This window comes from Prionailurus bengalensis, chromosome C1 (genome assembly GCF_016509475.1).
Source record: "Prionailurus bengalensis isolate Pbe53 chromosome C1, Fcat_Pben_1.1_paternal_pri, whole genome shotgun sequence".
NCBI lineage: Eukaryota > Metazoa > Chordata > Mammalia > Carnivora > Felidae > Prionailurus > Prionailurus bengalensis.
The window spans coordinates 202,847,991-202,855,665 of NC_057345.1; the positions used below are offsets into that span (position 1 = coordinate 202,847,991).

Here is a 7,675-nt window from a genome sequence, read left to right on the forward strand (position 1 = left end):
ACTGGCTTCAAACCAGCTCAGTGCCCAGCTCCCCGGACATGACCCTAAAGGCAGGGTAGCCCCAAGGAGAGAGAGAGCAGGGAAGCGGGCTCCAGCACGTGAAAGCCTCCACGCCTGAGCAGTGCCCAAGGCCCAAGGCCAAGATGCAGGCCACCCCCAGCTGCCTCCCAACCCTGATGGCTTGGGATCCCCTAACCCCCCATGTTTTTTCATTACCTAACCCGAAGACCTCCTGAGGCAAGTAAAGTTCTCCATGTAGGGTGAAGTTATTGAAGCAAAAAATAATAAACTTTCAGGAGCGTGTTTCAATTTTCACTTGTGTTTATGGCCAAAGGTGTTTTCTATTTTAATAATCGCTGCTGGAACAAGGGCAAGCCACATGCTGCTAACTTGTTAAAGACATGGGGAGGGAGGGGGTAGCGAGCAAGTCCGTGAGAGAGAGATAGTCTGTACTCAGCTATAAATTTCTCAGCTGCCCTGTTCTAATCCTCCCAGTTTTGAAATCCCACACTTAAAACCCTAATGATAAAAAAAAAGGGGGGGGATAAAACATTATTTGGACAATGCTCTGTTGACAGTCTGCCCTGGGCTTATTTTAGCCACAATAAACAATTTTAATGTGTGTGTGTGTGTGTGTGTGTGTGTGTGTGTGTGTTTTAAGAGAAAAATATCAGTGTTCTGGGGTGCCATTTCATAATGGACTGTGTGTAAAAGGGAAGGAATTTGGAGGAACCAGGCTCCTTCCAGTTGGACATCAACTTGACCGTTGTTTTCAGCTCACTTTTATCTGGCAGAGTTTCTGTTTGCTTTTAAATGTCAGAAAAGGTTAAGAAGCCTTTGAAATCTGCAAGACATTTCCTAGACTTCTGGGGAAGATGCCCACATTACAATGGCATAAATTGATTACCCCTCCCCACCTTCGAAATTGCTTTTTTAGAAGGAACACATCTGAAGAATCAAATAAAAGACGAAAGGATTAGCATAAACGTTCATTTATGGCTCTGAGTATTTTACGGCAGAATGAGTGAACCCAGAAATATTCAGATGTTATATTTTTCTCTGCCTTTCTCATCTGTCCTCACTCACGTTTTTCCAAGTCACGCAGATTCAAGAGAAAATATCGTGACTAGGACACATTAACATACCCTTTCCTTGGCCCTAACTCTGAAGTTTGCTGCAGTAAAAGGGGACTCAACCCTAAGTGACTATGGAGTCTCCTCCAAGCCTGAAAAGGGCCCCAGTAAGCATCACAAGTGTTCAATAAAGACACACGGACTGAGTGGCCACCAGCTCTGCTGAATCTCAGGGCCAAGCACAGCACATTGACTCCTTTGGAGGGAGAGCAACTGAATTTATGGTTTCAGGTGTTATTCTGATGTGTTTGCACACAATCCTGTCAAGAATCCTTTCCCTAAGGCAGGGACTAACTTTGGGGCTCACAGAGGACCGAGGCCCATCAGACCTCAAACCATCTATCCATAGGAGCGTCTACAGAGATACTCTTTGCATACCTGGTCACCACTGGCCATCAGTTCAAGCAGATTGCTTCTGCATTGTCTTTTGCTCCTAGTACCTGCCTATTCAGGCCCAGAGACTTCCCATTCTGCAATCTGCAGATGTACCCCCTTTCTGCTACCTGTGTGCTATACTGAGGCCTGGAAGCATCCGTAGGGCACTTGCTGCTAGTTTCACAGCATAGACATTCCCAACCTGAGGTTCTGTCTCAGAAGCAGGGCTTCTCTTTCCGGCATCCAGCAAAGGTAAAAAACCTCATTACTTTCCTGTCCATTTTCTTCTCCACGTCTGCCTGGGGTGGGGGGGGGGGGGATATTTTCTGACGGCGGTTCCCCCAGGAATTTTTTTACAATGCTTTGTGTCCCCTCTTCTCCATTTCCTTAAGGTTGTAGGCTTTGTGGCGATGGGAGGTAACTAGACTTATTGTGGCGATCATTTTGCGGTGTATACAAATATTGAATCACTGAGTTGTACACCCAAAACTACTATAATGTTATAGGTCAATTATAGCTCAATAATAAAAAAAAGACTAAAGCCACAGAGAGCCTTTGTTTCTGTTCTCCGGCACTGCATTAGCCTTACCTTGCCCTGAGAACATTCCACTGGGTCGAAAAGGATGTGTGTGCCTGTCCATGTGTGTATGCATGAGCGTGTGTGTGTGCACACCCCGAACGTACATGCACATACACACATAGGGGCCAGGGGAATGGATGGAGTACATATTGGAGGGGAAAAGTCAGTTAATATCTTGGAACATTTCTGCTGTGTTTATAAATATCCAGAAAAAGAGGTGATGAACTTTCAATACCCCTAGCATTAAGAGAAGGACTGTAGAAAATAGCCATTTTCAGCTCTTAAAAAACAATGACAAATTAATCTGAGCGGTATAGATGCTTTGTTTCTCCGAAATTGCTCCTGCTGAGTTATGACACATCCGTGTGCTCGGTGAGCTGGAGGAAGAGCCGAGTTGGAAGGGACCCCTGACTTCCTCACACAAGCCCCAGCGGACAGCATTGGAGAGATGTGTCCTGAAGTAACCTCGGGGCTGCCCCCAGGACTCCCCAGCCCTCTGCTTCAGAGGTCAGGCCACAGGGCTGTCCCGGAGTGGGAGGTAGTATGTGCAGGCTGGGTGGTCAACACAGAGAGGGCAGCGGGGAGAGGGTGCGGTAGGGCTGCGACACTAAGGAGTCACCAGTTTTCCAAACCCCAAGTCCAGCCCCAAAGCAATAGAGCTAATCTTGCAACTTGGCGTCCTGAAAGGGGAAGGCACGAGTCAGAAGAGGCTCACAAAGCCATGAGGTGCCAATTTCCACCTCATCCCCGAGTCATAATTCTCCAGGCCTCGGATCACTCAGGAGAAGCGCTTCTGCCAGCCCCAGGCCTCCTCCCACCTCCTTAATTCCAGCACAGCCCGGAGCTCCTGCCATAACATGCATGACGGCACATCACAGCCGTGGGCCGAGGGCCACAGCCAGGTAACGTGTATTTGAGATCTATGGGCAGAGCAAGCCTTTGTAAAATATTGAGGCCCCTTAAATCTAAATATCCCTGGCTTCTCTAGTCCTTTCTCTGCTCGCCCTCGTGGTATCAATCCTCCCCATAAGGTCAGAACATTCCTGCTCTCCTCTCTCCCAGAAGATAACTGTAGATAAGAAGTTGAACTTCAAACCCTACGACCTGCACTGGAGCCCAGCCGCGTCAATAGCGGGGAAGCTCGGTGTTGAGCACATGGGAAGCCTCCAGTGAGTGTCCATTCCTCTGAACCCATCTGTCATCTCAGAAGGATGCTGCTGTCAATATTATGCACCTGAACACTTACTTCTTCTAGAGTGTGGCTCCTGACTTTTTCTAAGCGTGACTATCATGTTTTAAAGCCAAGAAATTTCAGAAACCAATGCCTTATGATTAAGATCTATTGATGAAGAGAGTACATCAAAACCCAAAGCGATGTCAAGTCAGCACTTCTCTGAATACAAGCTGTATTGGTTACTCACAACGGCACCTACTGTATGTAAAAAATCTTAGTACGTATATGTGCAAAGTTGACCATCCATTCAGTCTATGGCCACGTTTTGTTCAAAATGCAGATCCCTGGGCACAGCCCTCCCATCCTGCCAGAAACCTGTGGATTTGGAAGTAGAGTCCTGACATCTGCATTTTAACCCCAAGTGTGTTTTTTAAATGGTGGTCAGCCACTGACCACTCTTGAGAAATACTATCCCAGGGGGACTTACTCGAATTATCTGTGGTGGCTTTTAATAATTTAGCTACATAGGGCTGTTGTTTTCAGCCTGTTAATACTTTGTAGTAGTTTTGCTCATCATCTGTTTTTAATGTTTTCTGAGGTCTGTGAAGGTAACCATGGGAAATACTGGCTTATTGGCTTGGTCACCAGATTGGGGAGGTGCTGAAGTTGGAATGTAGCGCTTTGTGAATGTCCATTAAAGCACATGATTTCCAATATCTTTGCCTTTCCCTGTAGAGACTCAAAGCTTGCAAATCATTTCTAGCCCTGCAAAGAGAAATTGAAGAAGGTTTGTGTTACTCCTTATTGGCTCTATACCAGTTTTACAAACTCAGGTTTGGCCAGAGTTATCCCCTTAATTGTGTGTTTTCCAAATCATACAATCCAGAAATCCATAATTGGACAGTTCGTGTAGTCCTAGAAGTTTAGCTGCCCCTCTACAATAAACATGGGGATGACCATGGCGTCACTGTTCCTGATCCGGGCATAGCATTTGGCTCATCCATCCAGGAGTCCAATTCAAGACTATGGATAGTTTCAGAATCCATTTTGTGTAAAGGGAAAGAGATTTGCTCCTTTCAATAATGCCATGGAATTTCCGACCTGATTATTAAAAGCTCTGATGAGTCAAATTTAGGCTGGGTTCCTGGCTCTGCATAACTCCCACATTCCTTGAGTTTTGGATTCCTCCAGAATTCATCAGGTCTAAGTCATACACTGACTCCAGTTCCTATGTTATATTGGAGATCAGAGGAGCATAGCAAAAGTCTGCTTCCCTGGACCAAATTTCCATTTAACTCAGAAAATAGAGCTCTTAATTTATATTTCCCTTGACAAACAATGGTTTAACTTACAGGGGGAAAGCGTCTCAGGAACTTGGACAAACTTAAGAGAACTAAATTAGGGGTTAGATAAAACTCAGCCTTCCCCCTTCAGCCAGGTTCTGCCATCTCTAGTTACTATAAACAATTGCGATTTTGAAAGTGTTGAAAAAGAAAAAAACACACTGACAATCTCCCCCAAAGGAGAAAGGGATTACAGGACCATTTCGAGTCTGTGTCCTGGTTGGTGGTGATATGGTTATACAGGACAACTTTAGCCCTAGACGAGCAAGGACACCTCACTGCTGTTCGACTGAGTCCTTGGAATGAGCAGTAAATGGTCCCAACCTCTGCCATTTGTCTGAGAAGTTCTATTATGAGATGCATAATGAATCCATAGAGTAGGCAATGTCTTCCAAGATCTCAATGTCTGTATCTCCTCTCCCCACCACACACACCCCACAAGTGGGAGGGGTGGATTTTTAGCCTACTTTGAAAGCATGTGGGAAGTACCTACTTTGTGCTAGGAATCCTACAGGCAAAAATGTTGAAGATAAGGGCCTGAGAAGATGTGTTAACATAAGATCTGCCATCCAGAGATAGAAACTCAAGAGCATCCTTTAGTGTTTCCTACACTTGCTATGAAGGAGGAAATGGCTATCCATTTGTTTTTCTCCAAAATACATGAACCAGAGAAGGAGCACTGATTAGCCCTGACACAGTTTCAAGTCAAGATATAGCCCTATGTTGCTTTCTGTCATTCTGCAGTGACCACAATGTACCCAAATTTTCCAACTTGAGGAAACTCACTTCCACCCTGGGAAAACCCTTGGGCAGAAACCTTCAAGGACTCCTAAAGATGGGAGTGTGCCTTTGTCACCCATGACATTGGTCAAACCTGTTTGCCTCTGGGGTCCTTGGTTTCTGCATCTACACAGAGAGGAAGTCGGACTAGACTACCAAGGCCCCTTCCAAATGAGACACTTTACAGGTCTGGAAGTTCCCAGCCCTCGTGGCTCCCTTCCCTGCCCTGCTTTAGACCCTGACTTCTCCCTATTTCTTCTCAACTTCCTCACCCAGGCCCCCATACTCTCAGAGGAAAAGAATTAGAAGAAACAATCTGTACTACATAATCCGTGTCTAGCTGTTACTTGGGTAACTGCCTCCTGGGTGGGGATGGGATGGTCTTTGCATTTTAACAAGGCCCCACAGGGTTTCAGCGTCAGTCCAGCTAATAGCAGAAGGGAAGGCGAAAGGGAAAGGGAGATTCCTGGACACCTTTAGCTCACCCCTCCTGTCCCAGTGCCCTGCTTTTATGAATGACATGGTCCTAGAAACGCCTATTTCATAGAAGAGGAAAGGAGCCACTGTCTAGAACAAGTAGAAGAGAAAGAAGGAGAGACAGACCAGGGGGAACTGTAGCAAGACAAAGGAATGGAGCCAAAAGGCTTCTGTTTAGAAAAAGAACGGAGATGACAGGGGATGGCAGGTATATATCCGGCAGGTTGCCAGTCCTTCAAGATGTGGCTACGTGACCACAACATCTCCTGCTGTAGCAAGTCGCCTCTCATGCAGCCTCCAGGAGCCGCCATCATTGGTCGGTTGACGAGGGAGGTTGAGCCTACTCGCCCTCCATGAGGCTACACTCAGCAACTTCAGACTGTGGCACACCGAAGTCAGAAGAGAGCAGTACAGCAGCTCTGCCCTTCTGAGAATGATAACATCAATGGCCATCCTGGCACCTAATTACCAGAACCATGGTCAGACAGAGGGGTACGCGCACCACGTTCGTCTCAAATTCTAAGGGGCCATTTGAGGTAAACGCCACCTCGACAATGCGCCAGGTTCCCATCTAGTCTCCCCTTGAGAGCTTCCACTGGCAGAGAACTCATTACTTTTGTGTATACTTCATTGTCAGGCAGCAGGAAGGGTTTCCCTTGAGCTGAAGAAGAAGTTCCCTCTCTGTAACTTGGACCCACAAAGCCCAGCTCAGTCCTGTGGAACCACACAGGAGAAAAACATAAGCCCCTTCTTTGTGTCAGCCCTTTACAGCCCAATGTCACCTCCCGTGTCCCCACTGTCCCCTCTTCCATGACCAGGCATGCTTGCGTCCTTCGACTGTTCTTCATACAGCCAGGTTTCAAATCTACTCTGGGCTGGTACTTCTTGCAACTCTGGAGAGTTCCTCGGATTGTTTGAATTAGAGACAAAGGGTACTTTCCTCTCCCCATTTTGATTCAAAGCACTAAAACCTTTGCGACATCACGAGGCCATGTGATTGCCGTGATCTTGGGTGTATCTCCTTTCTGAGCTTGAAGGAGTTTGAACTTCATAAACTCGCAGGCTCCTCCCACTTCTGCAAATATAACCAAGTATAACGTGCCATCTGCCGAGCCTGTATTCTTCAGGACTCTCCCCCACTGCGAGCTGCAGACCACCAGCCGTCGTGAGAGAAACAGAGGATTCTGCTATGAAGCCAGCACTCTTCCATGTAGAATAGTCCTACCTCTGCTCCTCTCTTGCCACATGCATCCACCTACGGTTCTTTGGCAACTTCTGTTGTCCTCTAAGACAGCTTTTCATTTTAATCTAAGTTTCATCTTGAGGCAAACATTCAGAAACATCTTAAGAAACACGGAGATTTTGTCTCCAGGACTAGCTATGATCCAAGCGTGTAAGCTTTGATAGCTAGAAACTAGGATTGCTTCTTGGTCTTTTGGCTAAGCTCAAGTGTAGTATCTGTTCTTATCGGCTTAATAGCCAGGGGGTTGGTTTTTAAAAAAATCCTATTTTGGAGTGTTTAAATCAGATAGGGGACCTGAGAGAGATACTCAGTTTACTAACTAGCCTGGGCTATTTACAGACCTATGGAGGACCCACAAGATAAGTCCCAAAGCCTAAGACAGGCTCTGGACAGGGCCAAGGGGCCAGGAATATGGGAATGACAAGACAGGGACCTGAGCAGAGCCAAAAATTTCTCAAAAACCAGGGAGATAAAAAGTAGGAAAAAAAAAAGAGAGAGAGAGAGAGAAGTTATCTTTAGGATCATTCCTTTTATCTTCATGTGTCATTTGTTCCCAGCCTCTTCCCACTG

The 7,675-nt window shown here is 46.3% G+C and overlaps 1 non-coding gene across 1 annotated transcript; it reads left to right on the forward strand.

The window, feature by feature from the left end:
- The first annotated feature begins 7,281 nt into the window (after positions 1–7,281).
- On the forward strand, positions 7,282–7,474 carry LOC122482169. Its single transcript, XR_006296999.1, has one exon. It is a non-coding gene; the product is annotated as a U2 spliceosomal RNA (small nuclear RNA).
- The last annotated feature ends 201 nt before the right edge of the window (positions 7,475–7,675 follow it).